The following is a 23,198-nucleotide window of genomic DNA, read 5'->3' as shown; positions in this document are numbered from 1 at the left end:
TATCTTTGGATGTTCATTCAAACTATTCGATGAGGGATGAAATAATGTTCTTAATATAGTGGTGTTGCAATTTTGAATCACTGACCATTGTAAGTTGTTATCATGTGAGGAAGGATTGCGGGAGAAAATGTAGAAGGTTTAATTTGGTTGTAGTTTAGGGAAAAGGAAATGGAAGGGAAGGGTGTTTTGGGGCTTAAGAATGGAGCCTTATTGGTTGGATTTGCAATGCCACATGATCCTCCCAGTGAACTTCAGTGACATGGGTATCATATGGTGTTTGGTGCTATTGATATTGGGTTGTTCAGGGATGTGGTTATCGCTGATGTGAGGAAGCACAAGACTAATGGGGTGGAGACTGAGGATGGTGTCCACCAAGTCGAGGTTTTGGATGTGGAGAGAGAATTGGAGGCCAAGAAGCTAAATGGGTGAATTCTAGGGCTACATTGCATGTCAGGGATGCATAATTCGCTAGTTGGGTTGGAGTGGATTGGGTTGACTTCTAGCTAGCAGGAACCCAACTAGGGTTGAGTAAATCACGTATCTTGGCTCAATGATAGTCTGTCACAGACATAAAACTCATGGTATATTTCAACGATATGAAAAAATTGATATAATTTATCACAATAGTTTCAAAAGGAATTAGAAACTTATGTAGTGTTATGTAGTGTTTTGGAATGTACAGAACAAGGTAAGTATGTATTTTCCTATATGTGCATTTTATGTCCTATATTTTTGGGACTACAATCATCACAGGTTATCATCTACATGGCCATGGTAAAGATGCCCTTGCACTGTTTTCCCAAATCCAACAAACAGGCATAAATCCAAATCGCATTACATTCACCTGTGTCCTATCTGCTTGCAGTCATGCAGGCCTGGTGAAAGAAGGTTTGGATTACTTCAATTGCATGAGTCGAGAGCATCAAATTGAACCCAACATGAAGCAATATGCTTGTATGGTCGACCTTCAAGTAGATCATGGTAAAAGATCTTCTCTACAATCCTAGATTGAGTTTTTGCAAGGCTTCCAAAAATAGACTATGAGACAAACATTGATATGCTTGGAATTTGGAAGCTTCAAGCCATCTTGATACAAAAGATAATGGGTTAGCAAAGAACATAACAAAATTCGCATTAGAAAACAACTTGTGGGAACTGGAATGATGGACAACAGAAGCTTGGAGTTGAAGACATAAGAGAAGAAATCTATCCAAAGGAAGGATTGAGTTTCCAAGCTGCATTATACAACAACTCATGGGAATCAAAATAATGCACAACGGAAGGTTGGAGCTGAAGAATGCATGCCTCTTCTATGTGAAGAATTAAGGCATGACATATGAAATAAATTCTCTGTAGCCAATAATTGAGAGAGTACCAAAGTCTTCTTCAAAAGAGGACATAATTTCTCCAAAGAAAGTGAAAGCCTTTGGGCACCATAAGCTTCAAAATTCATAATTTCTCTCCTAATTTGTAAGGTTCCCCTATGTCCAAGATCAAGTTTGTATTTAGGTATGAAATATTGGATTGAAAATATTTCCAAGTATCTTGAATAAAAGTACCTATGCAAAGTCTTCAAAGTAGGCTTGAAATCCTTTATACAAATCCCCGTTTAGTTTCTGGAGGAGTCTTTAGCAATTTTAAAATGTGGAGGAATAAAAAGTACAGATGGAACAAGTAGTACATGGCCCTGCACTCTGCCTTAGATGTGGAGGAAGAAAATAGTGTCACACTTTCCTTTAGTTGAGAATTGTAGAGGAAGACAGAGTGTGAAGCTCCCTGTTGTTGGGAAAAGTATCCAATACGGAATGACCCTATCCCACTCTAAGGGTGATAGTACCTCAGCAACAACCGAATGCAAAGCTATTCAAGATTACTTCTTTATGAGATGTATAAGAGGGGAGAAAGAGATCCACTAACCGTTGTCTTCCGCTAATGTTTGATCCAATCTTCTCTCCTTGCTGCTTGCTCCCAGCTCCTTGCTCTTTCACTGGCCCAGCTACACAAAGATCCTGCAAAAGCACAAGAACGGGAAACTACAAGAAGCATACATCCATAATTGATTCAAGGATTAGAATAAATCAAATATACAAGCATCAATACGCCACAAAGACACATGCATATAGAAGAACCTCAAATGCTTTATTAATGGAAGAAGTAAAGTTCTGAGAGTGTTACAACCATAATAGGCCCAATCCAGCAACACCTCCCAGCAGAAAGAAATCTCCTCTTCACCTCCTTCAAAGCAATCACCCAATAGTTCTATACTGAAACCAACAGCACTTCCTTACATTCACCAAATTCCAGCCCCCCTAGACCTCATGAGAGAGCTCTATATATAGGAGTTTTGGAGAAAGGATGAGTCAGCTTGAGTTTGGCATGAAGCTGACTAGTGTCCTCTCCCACTTCAGTTATACTTCAGTTCTTGAGTCCACTTGGAGTTTCTTGCTTCCACTTGGAGATCTAGATCCTCTTACTCATCACAAGGCGAATTCCCTGATCCAAGTGTCATTTTGGAAGCTTCCTGGGCATTTGACACCTTGCAGAATGACTGTGCCACTTGGCCAATCTCGCCCAGCGCAGGTAGCCTTCATTAGATTTGACATTCAGCGCAGGTACAGAGTGGAGCAGTTGACATTCAGCGCAGATGCTCAGTGGAGCAGCTGACATGATCCAGAATTAGCTTGTTTTTGAGTGTTTTCAGGTGGAGAACTGATATTTAGTGCTGTGGTTTGCTGACCTTGTTCCTCTAGGGGTAGGAACAACATGTTTAGGGACTTTGGATCCCTTAGATTATCGACATTTCATGCTTCATGCTATAAGGCACAAAAATGTCTATAACAGTTGCCCCCTAAAGTATGAGGTCGTTTATCGGGTGAAATGCTTTATCAGGAGGATCCGAAGTTCATTCAATCGCTGAGAGGTGCCCTGTAATAAAATACAATACAATACATTATTTTTCATTCTGCTTTCATGATCTAGCTGAGGCGGGCATTCCCATGCTCAGCTTTATAAATTCATTTTGGTACATAGAACAGACGATTGTCTGATGGTAGACTGATAATTCTCTGCTGAAATTATCATCCTTTGAGTAGGATGATCATCTGCTGCAATGATGTACATATCAAATGTCTTTATATTTCCTGAATATATATCGCAGCCTGGATGGATGAAACTAGATCCGGGGTCTTCAAACTCGTTCGATCTTCATTCTAAGTACAAGTCGATCCATGTGATAATTGCGCTGAAGTTGAACATGGAAAGACATCGCTTGATTACCGGTCAATAATGTAAACCGTTAACAAGCGCGAGAGGAATCACCAATAATGACAATGACCCTCAAGGTACTGCAGTACAATTCACGTGGTGTGAATAAAGGACTTGGCATCGAACACCACGCAAAATCTTCTGGTCGAAGGTCATTGATGTATACCTGTCGCCGGAAGTGAGAAACTTGCCATTGAGGCATGCAAGCTTCAAAGTACTGGGGGGGGTGTTCCTAGATCAACTTCTTGGATAATGAGCTGAAGTCGACAAGAAGCGATCCGTCAAAGGAGGGCCTTAATGAATCCCACATCAGTGACATGGAACGGAGCTAATGATTTTAGTGGAGGTGAAAACAATCTGTGAAATATGATTCAGGGTGGCAATCATGGGTGGATGAAGGATAATGTATGGCAGTGGATGGGACACGGTTGACTCTTTCTGAATAACATCTCTTGAACATATAACGACACTGATGCGATGGATCGGTAGCATTACCCCAAATGTGGATGGTTTGGCGAAGACCATGGTGATGAGACCGGCCAATGAAACAACCCAACCCGATGTGATACGGAGGAAAAGTGTCATGTTCAAGAGCGACTTGCTACCATTAAAGCTTTGAGGTTCTCCCAATTTTTCCCCAGTCATTTCTAACCAGTACCTCTTTATTTTTGTCAAGCTTGAGGAGGATAACATATGCTTGTTCTATAACCTGCCCTTCGGGCAAGCCCATCGCTATGTTTTAACGAGCCTGGCGATAGGGAAACTCGTTCTCGTCTAAAGACAAGTTTGTCGCTATTTAATCATTTTAACGAGTCTAACGACAAGGAAAACTCGGTCCTTTTCATTTTTAGAGAGTCTGAAAAGGTACAGAAAGTCAACTCCAAAATTCCTTTTTCGTCATCTAATCCCTTAAGTCCGAAAAAGTATAAAACAATACAGAAGGGATGAGTTTTTGATAACTTTAACGAGCCGAATAAAACAAGCGCTCGACCTTTTTGTGCAATAATCCCTCAGGTCCAAAAAGATTAAAATCTAGAGGAGGGATAGCTCTTCCGGTCATTTTAACGAGCTGGAAGGCCAAAACTCGGCAAACTTTTCATATTTTACGAGTCAGAAGAAAAGAGCTCAAAGAAGACTCGTATTTTGAGGAACAAGTGATAAACAGGGATAGCAGCAGATTCTAGGTACAGGTTGGAATTTTCCAATCACGGCAGTGTCACAAGGACGGCTAGGTGAAATCACTCTTCGCAGCTGTTCCTCAAAATAGGTAAACAATCAATTGGAGGTGAATGATCGGCCAAATGAAAAGTGGAGGTGACGGTGCAAACACGACCAAGGCTTTTATGGCTGATGAATTTACGGTCTCAAATGGTTATTTACCAGTACTGGGTTCATTTTTTAAAGAGCTTGAATGTGCCAAAACACTGCTCAATCTTATGTTTATTTTTTAACGAGCATGAACTATGTGCTAAAACTGCTCGGTTGTGCGTTTATTTTTTAACGAGCATGAAATTTGCTAAAACTGCTCGTTTCTTTTGCATGCCCCCAGCATAATAACGCAAATCGAGGTGCATGCCCCCCAAGCTTCATTGCATTCAACTTGGTGGTTGGAATGAAGGTTTACCTTTGAGATTTGGAAAGGGGGTTTGTTTCATTTTTTAATGAGGTTGACATAGTAAAAGAACTATCCTCATGACTCCTTGTTTCATTTTTTAACGAGGTTGACACGAGATAAGAACCGTCTTCGGAGCCCACTGTATTTACAGTATTTCCATTAGGGCGATGATCCATGCTGACAAAATGTTTAGGAATCTTCCAAATCCATTAGATATAGAAGATTTCGTTTTGTAGGTTTCCACTGTGGCCACTTCCGCCAGGTTACTTGGAGGCGGTAGGGCAAAAGTACCCATTAAGGCAAGGTCTTTTAGGAGACCTACCCCAATATTTTGAAGCGAATGATCGCTTCCATGGATCATTGGAATGCTTCCCGTAACTTGTGAACTATCGGGGAGGAAAGTTTGTTGGTCGACGACTGTAATTCTTCCTTGAAAGGGAAATGCAATCTTCCTGAAGTAGGTCGACACAATTGCGGCCATGGCATATATCCAGGGCCTTCCCAGTAGGATGTTGTAATCGAGGTTTCCATCAATTAATTCAACATCAATTCCTACTGTTTTGCCCCCCAGTTCAACTTGCAAGTTACTTAAAATCCCGTATGGAGTGTATGATCGTCCATCAAATGCTTTTAATGTAGTTGATGATTTCGACAAGGGTGGTGAGCCTAAATTTTTCCAGCAACTCATCGACATAAGACATGTAGATTCCCCCTCATCAATAATTGTTCGATGAGCAGTTTTGTTGAGGGCTTTCACTTGAATAAGGAAAGCTAGTTGAGCTGGTAACTGAGGGTCATATCCTTTATGATCAAGGGCCACAAGATTGGAATCCATTGGGCCAATCCCACTTATTGCTGATAATAAAGCTTGCTCTTGGGAGGGGCAATTTTGCGGTACCTCAAGTGTCGACATAGCGGACGACGATTGAGCTAGGTCCTCTATTATATTGTAATTCTGTGCTATTTTGGCACGAGGATTAAATGTCGATTTGTTTACTACTCCCTTTGGCGACTTTATCATTGGTTCAGGAATGTTGGGTGGCACAACTTTGGTTAAAGTTGTCGTCGAACTACTAGGTTGTTCATTAGCCTTGTTATTCGACAGTCGTGAATTCCCGTAATCTTTATTCCTTGTCAAAGCATCATTTTGCTGCTTCGAGACAGACAACATAAGCACTTGGGATCGGGAAGAATTTTGATTAGCAACCAGATTTTGACCTGGATTAGGAAACGGATCAGTCAATACTGCTGGGATTTTTGAACTCTTAAAGAGTTTCTTAACTTCAGCTATATGTGGACAATCTTTCGTCCAATGATCCTCATCGCATATATGACACCCTGCTGGGGGTTTCCTTTTTCTCGCTTTCTTTTTCTTCTTGCCCCCTGGTTGCTTCAGTTGTTTGCCCTTGTTGGTCGACATGACATTTACTTATGAGGCAAGAAGTTCTTCATTTGCATTTTGACTATAAATTTTGTGCTTGCCAATCACGCCATCGCCGGCGTGAGAGTCATTGTTTGATTTAGGAGGAGGAGGAATTGAGAATTCCGGTCTAGGGGCGTCAGGTATTTTGTCGTAGAGCGTGCCGGACTAAGTATAGACCAAGTCCAGATATTGCGCACGAGCGATAACCTGCTCTTTTGTTACGACCCCCCCCTTTGCGACATCTTCCGTGATGGCAGGAAGTAATGACTTGATAAACCATTCAGCTAATAGTTGATCGGGAACGTACGTTTTTACCATCCTACGACGACGTCGCCACTCATGTATATGATCAGATATGTGGGTGGCAGTCGTCTGTTTGAAGTTGGTAAGGAGTTCTGTTCCCGTTTCATACCTTATCGGTAATTGAAAATGGGTTAAAAAGGTTGTGGCTAAGGTACTGAAGTTGTCGAACGAAGCTCTAGGCAATTCAATGTACCATTTTGCCGCTGGACCCGTTAACGTCCTCTGAAAGAGGCGAAGTCTTATCGAATCATCATTCAGGGTGTTTGATGAACACCATAGATGGAATGTCATCACATGATTTGACGGATCTTCACCCGGATTTCCATTAAATTTAGGAATATCTGATGGAAGTTTATGCGGAATCGCTGGCCACCAAGGGGCATAAGCAATTGGATCATTCGTCAGCCGGTTTAGATCTGGTAATTCTAGAGTTGCTACAAAGGGCAACTGTTGGTTCAGGTTAGGCGAAGCATATCCAGGATAAGATGGTATCGCCTGAGCAATGGGTCTTTGCAGACCAGCATAATGCCGGCAACTTTGACAAGGTTGATGGGCATAACCATTATAGCATGGTTGCCCATTACTTACAAAGACTTGTTGCTCAGGTCCTTGATATGATTGCTGGAATGGCGGTTGTTGAGATTGCACCAGCTCTGGTTATTGGACCATTTGTTGTTGACCAATACTGGATGATAGACCAAGATGAGGAGTCACAGTACTTGTTTGAGCCTGAGTCGCTCCAGATAAGGAGGCACTACCCTGAGATTGTGATTGAGTCGTTGGGACAAGAGGCTGTTGTATTGCAACCTGAGAAACTTGGGGTTGACATACAACAGGTGGAGCTTGTACTTGCGATGCATTCACTATAGCAGGTATGGTGGGAATATTCGACACAGGGTGTACTGGTTGCATTGAATATACAACTCTTGGTTGTTGAGGCAGTATCGGTATCCAACCGCTGGTTGTAATTCCAGTTTGACCTGAACTTTGTTGTAAACTCCCATATGGTTGTTCTCTGGGGGGGAACAATGAAAGAGCATACTGCCCTCCATATGGTGGAAATCCAGTACCTAAAGGGTAAATTGGCCTTTGAAGACACATTGGATCAATTTGTTGAGTTTCAACATAAGAAATACCAGATGATAATCCGGATGAAGAAATAGGAACTAACCATGTCGTTGTCCCTGATTGGACTCCGGCTTGTTGTTGACAATTTGCCGGGACAGATGGTATACCAGCGAACATCGTTGGAGTAGCAGCAGGAGGCTCTGCTGCTGCTGTGTCGGACGACACAGTCCTAGATGTCGACGGTTGTTCAGACATATTGAGTCTATCCAATAGATTGCCTAGCGATTCTACAGGAACTTCACTGGTGATAGACTAACTTCGAAGATCAACGAGGGAAAGGTGATGATTATTCTGCTTAAAATAAATTTTATAACGACGCTTTAGACACAACTTGCTTTTTCACTTTTAAAGAGTCGAGAAAAAGCTAAAGATGACTCTAGTCTCCTTCGATGTTTTAACGAGCCCGAAGTGACAAATGCTCGGATGGACTTTTTCAGTTATAGAGCTTGAAAAAGGCCAAAAGAAACTACTCTGGAGATCTAGCCAGAGGGTGTGTCAAACTTTTCGCAAAACCACAGAATACGTTTTACGGTACGGGTGGTCGATCTTCGTGAATGCTGTGTTCACTGCATTGCGATCAGTAGGGCGGCCGACACGGCTTCCTATGGATAAAGGCTTTGTTCCTATAGGGGTCTCCCAATATATACGCGACGGTACGTGGGAGCACAAGTCCGTATTGATACTTATCGCTTCACCGTGGAGGAATCACCCAACCACTCAACGCTAAGATATCACGTTTAACGACGCCGGAACACGTCTCTAGCTTAGACCTCTATGTGTTTGCGTTATGTTTCAATGCGTTGTTATGTAAATTCAATTTATTTTAAGGTTGATCTTGTTTAGCAATTTGCCTTTATGGATCACCACGAGATGTATAGTAACACTCCTAAATGCAGTCTAAGATGATAAGCAAGCTTTTCAATCTTTCAACTTTGAAAATCTTAACTACTGAGGGAAAAGAAAGACATCATCTTTTCACACAGATCATAGAGCACACACTAATGCACTTTTCCCTAAATCAACATGCAAACTATCAAAATGCACATGCACAATGCTGGTATTTCTTTTCTCTTTCTTAATGTTGGTGCAATACAAAAAGAAAGCTGTTGTATAACTTTGAATTCAATTTCAAGTGAAAGCAAACAAGCTTGTCCAAAATCAAAAGACACCTTAAGATTTACTTGTTTCGACACTAGAAATATACAAATTCAAACAATATGACGAAAGCAAAAGCTCAATCAGCTATGAACAACAAATAAACTAACTCTTAAGATCAAAACGACTCTTATCACAGGTCTAAATCTAAGAGGCCACAGCAAGACTAGTTCACTTTCGTTATGGGAAACTGTAAATGATATAAGAAATACGCAAAGAACAAACACAATTTCTTTATACAACTGAGGCGGAATAGTGGCAAGGAAAGTTGGTTTCAGATAGGTACATTGACTGGTAACTGGCTGCAAAAACAAGGGTGAAAACAGGGCAATAAACAGGAGGGAACCCCAGTAGCACTAGGTAAAACTGGTTCAGCGCAGGTAGTACACTGGCAGTTTGACCTTCAGCGCAGGTAGCCCCTTCGGGAACTGCACTGAAATGCAGACTGCCTTCACAGTGCCTGCACTGAAGAGATAAACTTTCGTTTTTCTCAGTTTCCAGGTCACAGATTGCTAAAAAATTCACAGTTTTTGGCCAAATCAGAAGCTATCAGTCAAGTACACTCTAAGGGATGAAAAGGAGGATGAAGAGCTATCACTAAGAGCTATTCAGAGTCCTTGTGGATCAGCTCTTCAAATCATAAACTTGCCCAGAAACTGAGCTAGAGTAGCTGCCCTCTACTTTGCATTTGAAAGATCCAAATGCAGTTCGATTCGGTACTCCCTGTGTTTATGAAATGAATAGCAAAAAACACAAATAACCAACAAGATATGATTCCCCAACGGAGTCGCCAATTTGTTGTTGGGAAAAGTATCCAATACGGAATGACCCTATCCCACTCTAAGGGTGATAGTACCTCAGCAACAACCGAATGCAAAGCTATTCAAGATTACTTCTTTATGAGATGTAAGAGAGGGGAGAAAGAGATCCACTAACCGTTGTCTTCCGCTAATGTTTGATCCAATCTTCTCTCCTTGCTGCTTGCTCCCAGCTCCTTGCTCTTTCACTGGCCCAGCTACACAAAGATCCTGCAAAAGCACAAGAAAGGGAAACTACAAGAAGCATACATCCATAATTGATTCAAGGATTAGAATAAATCAAATATACAAGCATCAATACGCCACAAAGACACATGCATATAGAAGAACCTCAAATGCTTTATTAATGGAAGAAGTAAAGTTCTGAGAGTGTTACAACCATAATAGGCCCAATCCAGCAACACCTCCCAGCAGAAAGAAATCTCCTCTTCACCTCCTTCAAAGCAATCACCCAATAGTTCTATACTCAAACCAACAGCACTTCCTTACATTCACTAGATTCCAGCCCCCCTAGACCTCATGAGAGAGCTCTATATATAGGAGTTTTGGAGAAAGGATGAGTCAGCTTGAGTTTGGCATGAAGCTGACTAGTGTCCTCTCCCACTTCAGTTATACTTCAGTTCTTGAGTCCACTTGGAGTTTCTTGCTTCCACTTGGAGATCTAGATCCTCTTACTCATCACAAGGCGAATTCCCTGACCCAAGTGTCATTTTGGAAGCTTCCTGGGCATTTGACACCTTGCAGAATGACTGTGCCACTTGGCCAATCTCGCCCAGCGCAGGTAGCCTTCATTAGATTTGACATTCAGCGCAGGTACAGAGTGGAGCAGTTGACATTCAGCGCAGATGCTCAGTGGAGCAGCTGACATGATCCAGAATTAGCTTGTTTTTGAGTGTTTTCAGGTGGAGAACTGATATTTAGTGCTGTGGTTTGCTGACCTTGTTCCTCTAGGGGTAGGAACAACATGTTTAGGGACTTTGGATCCCTTAGATTATCGACATTTCATGCTTCATGCTGTAAGGCACAAAAATGTCTATAACACTCCCACCTCGCCTTCCCCCTCATTTTGCATCTCTGCATGAACTCTCACTCCCCATCCTCACATGCCACATCACCCATTTCTCTCGACAACCATGGATCACCTGCACAAGTGCAACTTCCAACCAATCAAATCATCATGTGGAAATGATGGTTGCATGAAATATGGAAGGAAAATTTTTCTTTGCAATGAAAATTTGTTGAATTTCTTGGTCTTTCATTCCAAGCAGAAGAGGAGATAGAGTGATTGGGATTCCAATCGATACTAAGTAAAGGAAGACACATTGGTCTAGTAAGTCCACTAAAGAGAATTTGTCACAAGCTTCAATAATAAGTCCACTATGGAATTTTTCTAGTGCATATCGAATGACATTGAAGAAATTGGTCTTAACATTGAATCGATCTGGCACGGGAAACATTCTGGACATTCGAGAAATGATTTGGCTTTATTTGCTAAAAAATGTTATGTCCATAAACAAATGACAAATTTCTATAGAGGTGGAGTTCTACATAGAGTGAGAAGGACCCATCTACTCAGAAACATACTTCACTCTTTTTTGTTTAAATAATGATGGATCTAATTGTATAAGATATTGATGGTTTTACAGTGACAAATAAAATGATTCTCTTATTTTGAATATCACTTATGTAATTTTCAATTGGATCATGTTGATGTATGTTGTTTTGATTGTCAATTTTTGTGATTTTCAATTATTACTTGGGGTATGCTCGCCTATTACATCCTCAAAATTTGGGGGAACATTGTGCATGTCCTTGAGAACTAGCCTAACGTTCCTATATCCCTGAAACTTGGTGGAATATTGATTTTTTTATGTCTTTCTCATATAATTTTTTTCCCTTTTCATGGAAAATTAGGAGCTTCCATTTATTACTCGAATACACAGGATGCCAATTTAGTGTTCAGTTGGAGCTTATTTACTTGTGTCATAACACAAATGTTATTGATGCACCTTATCTTGTCAAACTGGTGTAGGAAGACCTGAGATATTGAAGACCAAGGATAATGAATGATCATGTTGACCAATCACTTTCAGATGTTGGTAGGGAAAACAAAGATAATTCCATTCCCCCTTTTTCCCTGCAATATTTAGATAGATAGTGGCTCAACTTAGTTGGATTGTTCTTGACTCAAATCTCAATGAGACTAGAACCAAAGATGTCATTACTAGCTCTATTTTAAAACAATCATTCATATTGATTGAGCTAACCTGTTACATTAATCAAATTACAATTGTTATCTTTTTTCATTGTTAATATTTTTGAAACACAAGGATGTTAAAAAATGTACTACGTCAAATATTATTTTTCCTCTTTATCCAATGAAAAGAATATACCATATGTGGAAAATTACAAAGGAGGAGGTTATTGTATTTTACTACAATTCCTACACATGGTAAAAATAATAGTTTTGTTTATTTCTTGAATTCAAAGTTGTTGAAGTGAAAAAGCCTAGAATATGTGGAAAATAACAAAGGATGAGGTTGTTGTATTTTACTACAATTTCTACACAAGGTAAAAAATGGCAGTTCTATTTATTTTTTGAATTCAAAGTTGTTGAAGTGAAAAAGAATCTATAAAAACACAAAAACACATATTTACGTAGTCAAATATGTGTTAATATCTTAGTGACTTTACTTGGTCTTAAGTTTGTCCATTTGATGGTCAAGCTACCAATTGCAAGCCTTGAGCCTCAATCTCTACAAGCAATTCAGACCCTGTTGCCCTTTAATTCTACCCAGATTACTAGACTATGTTTTTCCAAAAATATTCTAATGTTGGCAAGAGACCTCAAATTTTGGGTGCCCCTTAGCCAATACTAAAACCCTCTTCCAAAATTTAAGTGTCTAGCCATTAGTTCTTTTAGCATTGCAATTCGGTCTAGAGACATGCTTGATTCTTGTTTCCATTGTTGCACTTGAGTGTTGAGGAGCACATAAAAGAAGGAAAAACATCCCTTCTACAACTCTTCAATCTTGAGGATGGTTTCAACTCTGTTTGAGGTCCTAAATCAGTGGGAAAGAAGAAATATCAGAGATGAAGTTGCAGACAAGATAGGAATATCTTTCTCCCCTTTTGAAAAATATTTTTCATGTGAAATTTTACAGTTTGTCAAATCCCAACTATAAAGGCATTCTAGACAAGCATGTTGGAGTCCAACTTTAATTCAAACATCTCTACTCAACTCAATTTCAAGTAAAGAAAATGTTTTCCAAAACAAAGATAATAACCACCACATAATTCAATACTATTCTGACTTCATGCTAACCATTTCTTTCTCTATGAGAAACTTAGTATTGTGAACCCCATATTTCGCATTTAACATATGATATATTCCTACATTTGGGTAATTGTTTCCTTCTTGCTTATCATATTTTTAGTAAATCCAAATAGACTCAGATATAAACTCTATTTTTACATTGCCCCATCTTGTGCTAATCTTCAAGGTACATTGTTCTATTAGTCATGTCCTTTTAGGCATTTTTTTGCATCTAAATAGTTAAAATTCCCTAGGGTTGTTTCCTTCTATCTCACTGCATTTCTATTATATCCCAAGAATTAACCATCCATAATGGACTCATCTCCTTGAGATTTCAATTAATATTTTCACACTTGTATTTTGTTGTACAGAGTTTGATATCTAGTGCCAATAGATCTTACCCGATTCATAAGAGAATGAAATTTGAGAGATGCCTCCAACTGGGAAGTTCAGAAATTTCATTTAATTTAACTAGAAACTTTCCAGCAACTACTTTCTTATTTATTATTTATGATTTCCCTGTTCCAATATAAGTTATCTTGCCCCACTCTCCATTTTACATACAAAATTGACTCTAGATTTATTCCATATATAGAGATCTTTCACATAGAAAGTTTTGTATGAGTATTATCTTTGTAATAGGATTTATCCAGATTTCAATATGGTGGTGAACTTAGCTGAGATAGACATATGTAGTTATGGAAATGTTTTTTTATATATACAGACCACAAGTAACTTTATGAGATGTTTTGATAACTTCTTGTTGTAAATAAACATTTCCAAAACTATAAAATCTTAACTGCTTTGTTACATGATGTGATGAATCTTCTATATCCTTATATTGAGAGGAGAAATGATAATATAAATAAATTAAAATTGAAGAGAAGATTAAAATTTACTTAAATTTTGAAACAAAAAATATAATTTTATAAACATTAAAAAAATACACTAAGAAAACTTAAATTTAATAGATCAATTGTTGTTTTCTTGATTATAGAAACTAAAGTACAACTTATTCAATTTTAAAACCTATAGAAATCTCCTTGCACCTTTTGGGACAATTGCAAGTATTTATTTATTCTCAAATACAACTTGGATGCAAATAGATTTACTTGTTTCCAAACATAACTTACGCAATTTATTTCTTACTTTATGTCAATTTCCTCTCAACCACAACTTGGATGCAATTTTTTCCTCTCATACACTACTTGGATGCAAAATTTAATGCGTGTGTATTCTTTAATTTGTTCTCTAAACATGAAAGTCGTCATGTTTCTCTTAGTTTCGGCTTAGTTTACATATGCTACGAATTGGATTTCCTAGCCGTCCTTTTTTCTTGTTTCTCTGGCAACACTTTGAATCTCTTTGTGGGTCCCCCTGTCGATAGTCATATCCATTTCCATTATGTTTATGTCTTTGTCCATTGTTGTCCTCAAATATCTATTTAATGCATGCCACCTCCACAACGCTCTCCAGCTGCAGTGAAACTCCAATTCTCCAGGAAATTCAAACTCAATTTTGGTGTGTTCCTAATTCAAACTCCATTTTGGTATGCATGTAATTCAATGAAGAAACCAAAAAAGAGAAATTCAGACACATACGAACATGGAAGTAGTCTAGTTTAAGCAAGAAAATGGAGGATAGCCAAGAAAGCTCATATTCTAACCAACCACAAGAAATGAGGTTAGATATCTATCTCTTATTACATATTCATTTTTCATCAAAATGTTTAAAATAAAATTTAAAAGTAAAAGTCAAAAACCCTCTTTTACCATTTTTGATGGAATATCATTTAAGATTTTACCAAAAAAGTTGAACCAATAATGCAATAGCTCATGATAGTGTAATAGATGTGAGCAACATATACATGACATGAGTTGTGAAACTAGGCATAAATAAAAAATGCAATTGATAGAAATGAGTAAAAGCAGACAATTTGATAATGAAAGCCCTAAAAATCTTGAAATGAGTGCAAAACATAAAAATCTAAAGCTCTAGCTACAATTAATAACTTCCTTCTTGCCTAAAAGAAGATATCAACCATGAAGTACATAGGTTGTATCTAAAGTAGTTATATAAAGCTATAATATGAAATAAAGAATTAAACTCAAACATATATGGTTCTCACTAAAGCATGCCACTATAGCGGAATCTCAGAAATTGTTTTGTACATAGAAATTGCATCAAAAGTTAATTAAAATAATCGAAGAATCTAAGTATAAATTCAATTATAAGAGTAGCTGTTGAATCAAACGGTGGAAATGAGCTATATATTTAAGGTAAAAACTCAAGAGACAATGGGTACTGAGCATAAATTTTAAAGTCAAGTTTTTACACAAAAAATAGTTTTCCTTTCAAATACCACTAAGTTGCACCATTAATCTACACCACATATACCCCTTTTCCATCAACACCTTCAACAAGATGAACTATTAAAGTGAAGTAAGCACATGCTACCATATTTTTAGGATTCACAATTTACATATATTTACAACCAATTTGGTATGGAATGCTTTTAAAGAACAAATATATTTACTATAAAAAAATAGGGGAGAAAACAAGAAAGTGCCTTCCCTTTGGAACATAGTCCGATCAAGGGAAGTCACTTCAAAAGACACAAATCAACTTCTAAGAAAAATAATAAACATAATGTTGTACAACAAAGAACTACAATTGACAAGTAAACTCAACACAATGCATAAGATGTTATGCTCTTGACCTGCGAGAAATTCTAGAATACCAAAAATGCGATGAAATATAGCCTAGAACAAAAATAAAATGAGAAAAGTAGAAAGTATTATTATTCATAAATAGATTCAATTTTTCACTTGCCTCTTCGAGGGGGTAGCCTCTGGTAGAGTACAGCTCGATTACTATAAGACTCGATGATCTTTCCTTTACTAACTAAGACTATTTATAGCTAAATGATATCCAAAAACCCAACTACTAGTTCTCCCTTGCATAACATGGGTTAACCACTTTATTTATTAACTATGGCCCATTTACAACTAATTGTGGTCCCTTTTCTCTAATGTAGGTCAACCACTTACAATTATTAATGTGGGCTTTATTTACTCTCTAACCAACTATGACTATGACTTATCCCATTGCACTTATTACATAATTAAAAGGGTTAGGGTTGGACCCTAACATGCCCTCCCCCATCAAAAGTAGCCTTGTCCTCAAGGATGAAGCTGCAGAAACTGCTAAAGAATAGTGGTTGGTTCCCAGGTCACATCCTCTGGAGAGGTGTCTTTCCACTTGATGAGGACTTCCTTGATCATGTGGTTGTGAAGATGTCTTTCACGAGTATTGAGGGCCTGTTCTAGTTGGAGCTAGAGTAACCCTTCCTCATCCAATTCGGGTAGACTAGGTTGAAGTCTGCAATTGTTCCCCACCACTTTCTTGAAGCATGATACATGGAAGACTAGATGGATTTTTGAAGTTGGCCGAAAGGCCAGTTTGTAGGAAACTGCTCCAATGTGTTGAAGTATCTGATAAGGTCCATAGAATTTTGGTGCTAGTTTCTAGAAACCATTTCCTTTGGGAGATGTTTGCTTATATGGTTGCAGTCACAGGAATACCTAATCCCCTTCTTGAAATGCGCGCTTGGAACAATGATGGTATGCTTGTTGATTCATTTGATTTTAAGCTTGATGTAGATTATCTTTGAGATGAGCTATCATGTTGGCATGGTTCTGTAGGAGTTGATCAACTCCCTACACCTTAAAACATCTAGGGATATAAGAAATAGGTGAAGGTGGGAGTTAGCCATACACTGCCTTGTATGGAGTCATCTTGGTGGCTTCATGATAGTTAGTATTATACCACCATTCAGCTAAAGGTAGCCACTGTACCCATTGATTCTTCTTTTCTGAAGTGAAGCACCTTAGATATGTTAGGTCCCTATACTACTAGTGTAACCCGTTACTGTTATTAGTACAATCCCCTTATTATATCGTTGTGCCCATGTAGTCCCCATATTGTTACTATTGTGCCCCATAGAAGCCCATTATTGTTATTATTGTTACAGCTCTGATTATATTATGACCCCTTAGACTCCTATATATAGAAAGGAGGTCTTGTCATTTGTATCATCTAAGAATTGTTCATTTGTGGAATGTAAAGGAGGTTGCCCCCTCAAAGAGGCTTATTTCTAAGGCGTTGATCTATATTTTCTATCTTTTTGTTAGCTGGTTTCATAACATTTGGTATCAGAGCTTTGGATTGTAGGGGTTCGTTGCTCCAAACAGGTCATCGTGGAATTTTTGCTATAAATTTTTTGCTACGAAGTTTCAGAAGCTAAAACAAAAACCCATTTGACCCGAAATCGTTCTGAACCTCGATTGTAAATTTAAGACCTTCTCTCGCTATATTTTCGGATATATGATCTGGGGAAGTTAGGGTTTGTGCAGACTCTAAAATTAAATCCTAAACAGGTGACCTTGCGAAAATTAGCATAGCTTTCTCTCTGAGCATCAAATTGAAATTTCGTAAGAAGTTAAAGAAAGAGGACAGACTTTTTTTTGTTTGGGTATAATTTTTGGAACCTAATTTTGAAACAGTGATACGTGGCATGTCGTACAAGTTCACTCTACTGAACTAGTCTATAATCAGGTCATCGCGGGAGATTGGGAATAAATCTTTCTTTAGGAATCCAATTGTGATAATAATTACAGAGTTAGAAAGAGGACTCAGAGGGCTTCCGCGGGACGCAATCTCAGAACTTGGAAATCTATAATTATAGATTTACAATCATTTCAAGATCGAGCTCCTAAAATCAAGAAAAGGTGATATGAGGAAGTTTTATGGCAAGGATTTGGTAAATTGGCAACCACAGTGGGAGTCAAACAGGGTGTAATTACTGGAGGATCCCACATCGAAATCATGTATTTCTCCAGATATCCAAAACGTTTTGGACAATCATTCCAAGGTATTTAAGACTCCAAAAGGCCTCCCACCTATTTGTGATCATGATCATGCTATTCATTTGATTCGAGGAAGTGTTCCTCCAAACATCAAGCCTTACAGATATCCATGTGCCCAAAGGAGTGGGAACTCATTCAAAAGTTGCAGAAGATCCTAGTTCAAACAGTATCGTGAGAACTTGACAATGAAGGAAAAATCATATTGGAACCTAAAGCAGTCACAGAACTGAGAAATTGACAGCTACAAAATAGATCAATTTCAGTGTATCTCATCAAGTGGAAGAACTTACCCGCTGAAGATTCCACATTGGAGGACGAGAATTTATACAGAAGCATCAGGAACTACTCAAGCATTGAGGACAATACTTTTTGAAGGAGAGGGGCATGTTAGGTCCCTATACTACTAGTGTAACCCCTTATTGTTATTAGTACAATTCCCTTATTATATATGTTGTGCCCATATAGTCCCCATATTGTTATTATTGTGCCCCATAGAAGCCCAGTATTGTTATTATTATGCCCTTACATTATTATTGTTATTTCAGCTCTGATTATGTTATGACCCCTTAGACTCCTATATATAGACAGGAGGTCTTGTCATTTTTATCATCCAAGAATTGTTCATTTGTGGAATGTAAAGTAGGTTTCCCCCTCAAAGATGCTTATTTCTAAGGCGTTTATCTATCTTTTCTATCTTTTTGTTAGATGGTTTCATAACATTTGGTATCAGAGCTTTGGATTGTAGGGGTTCATTGCTCCAAACAGGTCATCGTGGAATTTTTGCTATAAATTTTTCGCTGCGAAGTTTCAGAAGCTAAAACAAAAAACCCATTTGACCCGAAATCATTTTGAACCTCGATTGTAAATTTCAGACCTTCTCTCGCTATATTTTTGGATATATGATCTGAGGAAGTTAGGGTTTGTGCAGACCCTCGAATTAAATCCTAAATAGGTGACCTTGCGAAAATCATCATAGCTTTCTCTATGAGCATCTAATTGAAATTTCGTAAGAAGTTACAGAAAGAGGATGGAATTTTTTTTGTTTGGGTATAATTTTCGGAACCTAATTTTGAAACAGTGATACGTTGCATGTCGTCCAAGTTCACTCTACTGAACTAGTCTATAATCAGGTCATCGCGTGAGATTGGGAATAAATCTTTATTCAGGAATCCAATTGTGATAATAATTAGAGAGTTAGAAAGAGGACTCAGAGGGCTACTACAGGACGCAATTTCAAAACTTGGAAATATATAATTACATATTTACAATCATTTCAAGATCGAGCTCCTAAAATCAAGAAAAGGCGATATGAGGAAGTTTTATGGCAAGGATTCGGTAAATTGGCAACCACAGTGGGAGTCAAACAGGGTGTAATTACTGGAGGATCCCACATCGAAATCATGTATTTCTCTAGATATCCAAAATGTTTTGGACAATCATTCCAAGGTATTTGAGACTCCAAAAGGCCTCCCACCTATTTGTGATCATGATCATGCTATTCATTTGATTCGAGGGAGTGTTCCTCCAAACATCAAGCCTTATAGATATCCATGTGCCCAAAGGAGTGGGAACTCATTCAAAAGTTGCAGAAGATCCTAGTTCAAATAGTATCGCGAGAACTTGACAATGAAGGAAAAATCATATTGGAACCTAAAGCAGCCACAGAACTGAGAAATCAACAGCTATGAAATAGATCAATTTTAGTGTATCTCATCAAGTGGAAGAACTTACCCACTGAAGATTCCACATTGGAGGACAAGAATTTATACAGAAGCATCAAGAACTACTCAAGCATTGAGGGCAACACTTTTTGAAGGAGAGGGGCATGTTAGGTCCCTATACTACTAGTGTAACCCCTTATTGTTATTAGTGCAATCCCCTTATTATATTGTTGTGCCCATGTAGTCCCCATATTGTTATTATTGTGCCCCATAGAAGCCCACTATTGTTATTATTATGCCCTTACATTATTATTGTTATGTCAGCTCTGATTATATTATGATCCCTTAGACTCCTATATATAGACAGGAGGTATTGTCATTTGTATCATCCAAGAATTGTTCATTTGTGGAATGTAAAGGAGGTTTCCCCCTCGAAGAGGCTTATTTCTAAGGCGTTGATCTATCTTTCCTATCTTTTTGTTAGCTGGTTTCATAACAAGATATGTCTCCAAACAGTTGTTGGCTTCTTATGTTTAACCATCGGTTTGGGGATGATAGGTGGTACTTAGTTGGAGTTGCATGCCTTGTAGCTTGAAAATTTCTTGCCAAAATTTACTAGTGAAAGTGGGGTCGCGATTAGACACAATGGAAGTTAGCATGCCATGCATTTTGAAGATCTAGTCCATGAAAGCTTGAGACACCAAAGTGGGGGTAAATGGGTGGGTAGAGTACAAAAATGAGCATATTTATAAAGTCTATCCACAACTACCATGATGATTGATTTGTTGCCCGACTTTGGGAGATTAGTGATGAAATCGATGGAAAAATCCATCTAGATAGAGGCAGGGAGTGGAAATGGTTGTAAAGTTTCTAGTAACTTGATTGTTTCTCCTTTCTTGCGTTGACACACATCACATTCAGCTACATAATTAAGAATGTTGTTTTTCATGCCAATCCAAAATAGAGAACGATGATCGCGGGCATAAGTCTGATGAAATCTTGAATGCCCTACAGTTGGAGATGACTAAAACTCTTCCAAAATGCGGGTTTTGAGGGTGGATGTTGGCGATATAACTACTCAATCCCTGTAGCGAATAATATTGATCCTTCCAAGCATAGTTGGTTGAGGAATTAGGATCTTCTCTCAAGTTATTAATAAGTTGGGAGAGAGGGGTGTGAGAACTATTCCTTGTGGGCCTCTTTAATCCAATCTGGTATGGGAAAAGAGATTGATGGCGGGGTGCTTTCATCCTCAAATTGGCGTGATAAAGCATAAACTACTACATTGTCATGCCCTTTGTTGTAAATTATCTCATTATCATATCCCAGCATTTTGGTCAACCATTTATTTTTTTGTAGTGATGATAGACATTGCTCCAAAAAATATTTTAGGCTTTGATGGTCTGTGTGGATTTTGATACATCGCCTCAACAAGTATGGTCGTCAGGTGTCTACTGCATGTAATATGGCCATCATTTCTTACTCAAAGGTAGATTAACCCAGATGTTTTCCGCTCAGTTGTTGGCTGGTGAAATCCAATGGTCGACCTTCCTACATTAATACAACACCAATACCAATACCAGAAGCATGACATTCAATCACAAAAGATTTCGTGAAGTCTGGTAGGGCGAATATGGGAGTGGAGCACATGGTTTGTTTGAGAGCCACGAATGCCTGCTAAGCTACATCAGTCCATAGAAATGATTTATTCTTGAGAAGATTAGTGACGGGTCTAGCAATGTGACCATAATTGTGGACAAATTTACGATAGTAGCCAGTGAGAGCCAAGAATCCCATCAAACTCTTCAAGATTTTTGGTTGGGACCAATCTTGCATTGCCTGTATCTTTCTTTGATCAACCCTCACTCCTTCACGAACCACAATGTTTCCCAAATACTCTCGACTTCTTCCACACCAAAAGAACACTTGGACAATTTGACAAATAACTTGTGATTCCAGTCTTCATGCTGAAGATGTTTGTCCTAGGTTAGGTTGTCAATGAGAATGTCGTCAAAGTATATGGAGCATTACAGAGACCAAATGGCATGACCAAGAATTCATAATGGCCTTCATGAGTTCGGAAGGCAGTGTTGGGAATGTCTACTTCCTTAATGCGTATTTGGTGATACCCTGAGAGAAGATATAGCTTTGTAAATAATTTACCACCATGTACTTCATCCTTGATGATATTTTTCAATTTCATTCTTTTGAGAAAAAGGATATCGGTATGGCGAACATTAGATGGTTGGGCCCCTGGGACCAAAGGGATGCTATGATCATGTTCACCCCTAGAGGGTGGAAACTCTTTAGGTTTGTCAAATACCTGTTGGTGGTGGTCTAAGACATGTTGCATCTTAGGATGAATATGAGGAGTAGTGGATTCAATGGCTTGGATGGCATTAAATTGGGAAATGACTCTGTGATGGCCCTTTTTCAAAATATTTTCCATTCGATGTGAGTTGATGATAGTAGGAGCACCTGCCTAGAGTCCACATAATGTATGAATGTGGTCATTCTACTTAAAGCTCATATATAACTCCTAGAAATCCATTGTGATTGGGCCCAGTGTGTGAAGCCATTCAACACCCAAGACAATGTCACAACCACCCATTTCAATAGAAAACATGTGGGTCTTTAGGTGGTAGTCTCCCATATGAAGCTTAATATTTTCACATCGACCTTCACATTTCATGGTCCCCCCATCAATGATAAGGACTTGAAAATTAGATATTGCCCGCAAAAAACAATGAACAACTTCTGTGACTCTCTTATGGATAAAGTTATGAGTGCTTCCACTATCAATCAATACCATGTCTTTTCGATGTTTAGTAAAGCCTTGAATTTTGAGAGTTTGAGAGGAAGAAATGCCAGCCAAAGTGTGTAGTGAGATAACTGGCTCATCTGGTGTAGCTGTGAGACCATTGTTGGTTTGGGTTTCCCTAACTTCTTCCTCAGGCACCTCAAGGGATGGAGCTTCCTCATATGAACTGTTATCAGTAGCATCAATTCGAAATAATTTGGGTTTCTTGCATTTATGTACAGGAGAGTACTTGTCATGATAATAGTAGCACAGTCCTTGTTTTCTTCTTTTGGCTGATGAATTATCTCCTCGAGTGTTGTTCTCAATGTACTTTAGTAGAATGATGGCTGACGAATTATCTAAGGCTAGCTTTTAGGTGAGCCTAGGGGGCTTCTGATATACCAAAGGTTACCTGGAAGTGTAGTCTGTGTGTGGTTCTATCTAATGCACTACTACTCAAAGGGGTACCCACAGGGGTTACAAGGGAGTCCAACAAGCATGAGCACCTCTTGTAGTTCCTGCGTGCATGCCTCCCCAAATCCATAGGTTTATTCACTCAATGAGAGATCCTGTGTTTTAAAGATGTCAGAACACGTCTCTAGCCTTACTCGGACAGGGTTCCCTGGGGTAAAGTTTGTAATCATTTTTGTTAATTATGTAAAGTCTCTGCATTTTTTGTACCTAAGCGAAGGGGAAGGCTCCTACAGTTGTGTGCGTGGTGAACATGGTAAGTCCGCAAGCTAAGTGTGCGGACCCCTGCAACTGTGTGTGCAGGGAAGAAGAGTCT

This window comes from Pinus tabuliformis, chromosome 5_2 (assembly GCF_031772625.1).
Source record: "Pinus tabuliformis cultivar Carrire ecotype Pingquan chromosome 5_2, CPIR1, whole genome shotgun sequence".
NCBI lineage: Eukaryota > Viridiplantae > Streptophyta > Pinopsida > Pinales > Pinaceae > Pinus > Pinus tabuliformis.
Note: the sequence above shows the minus strand (reverse complement) of the source record.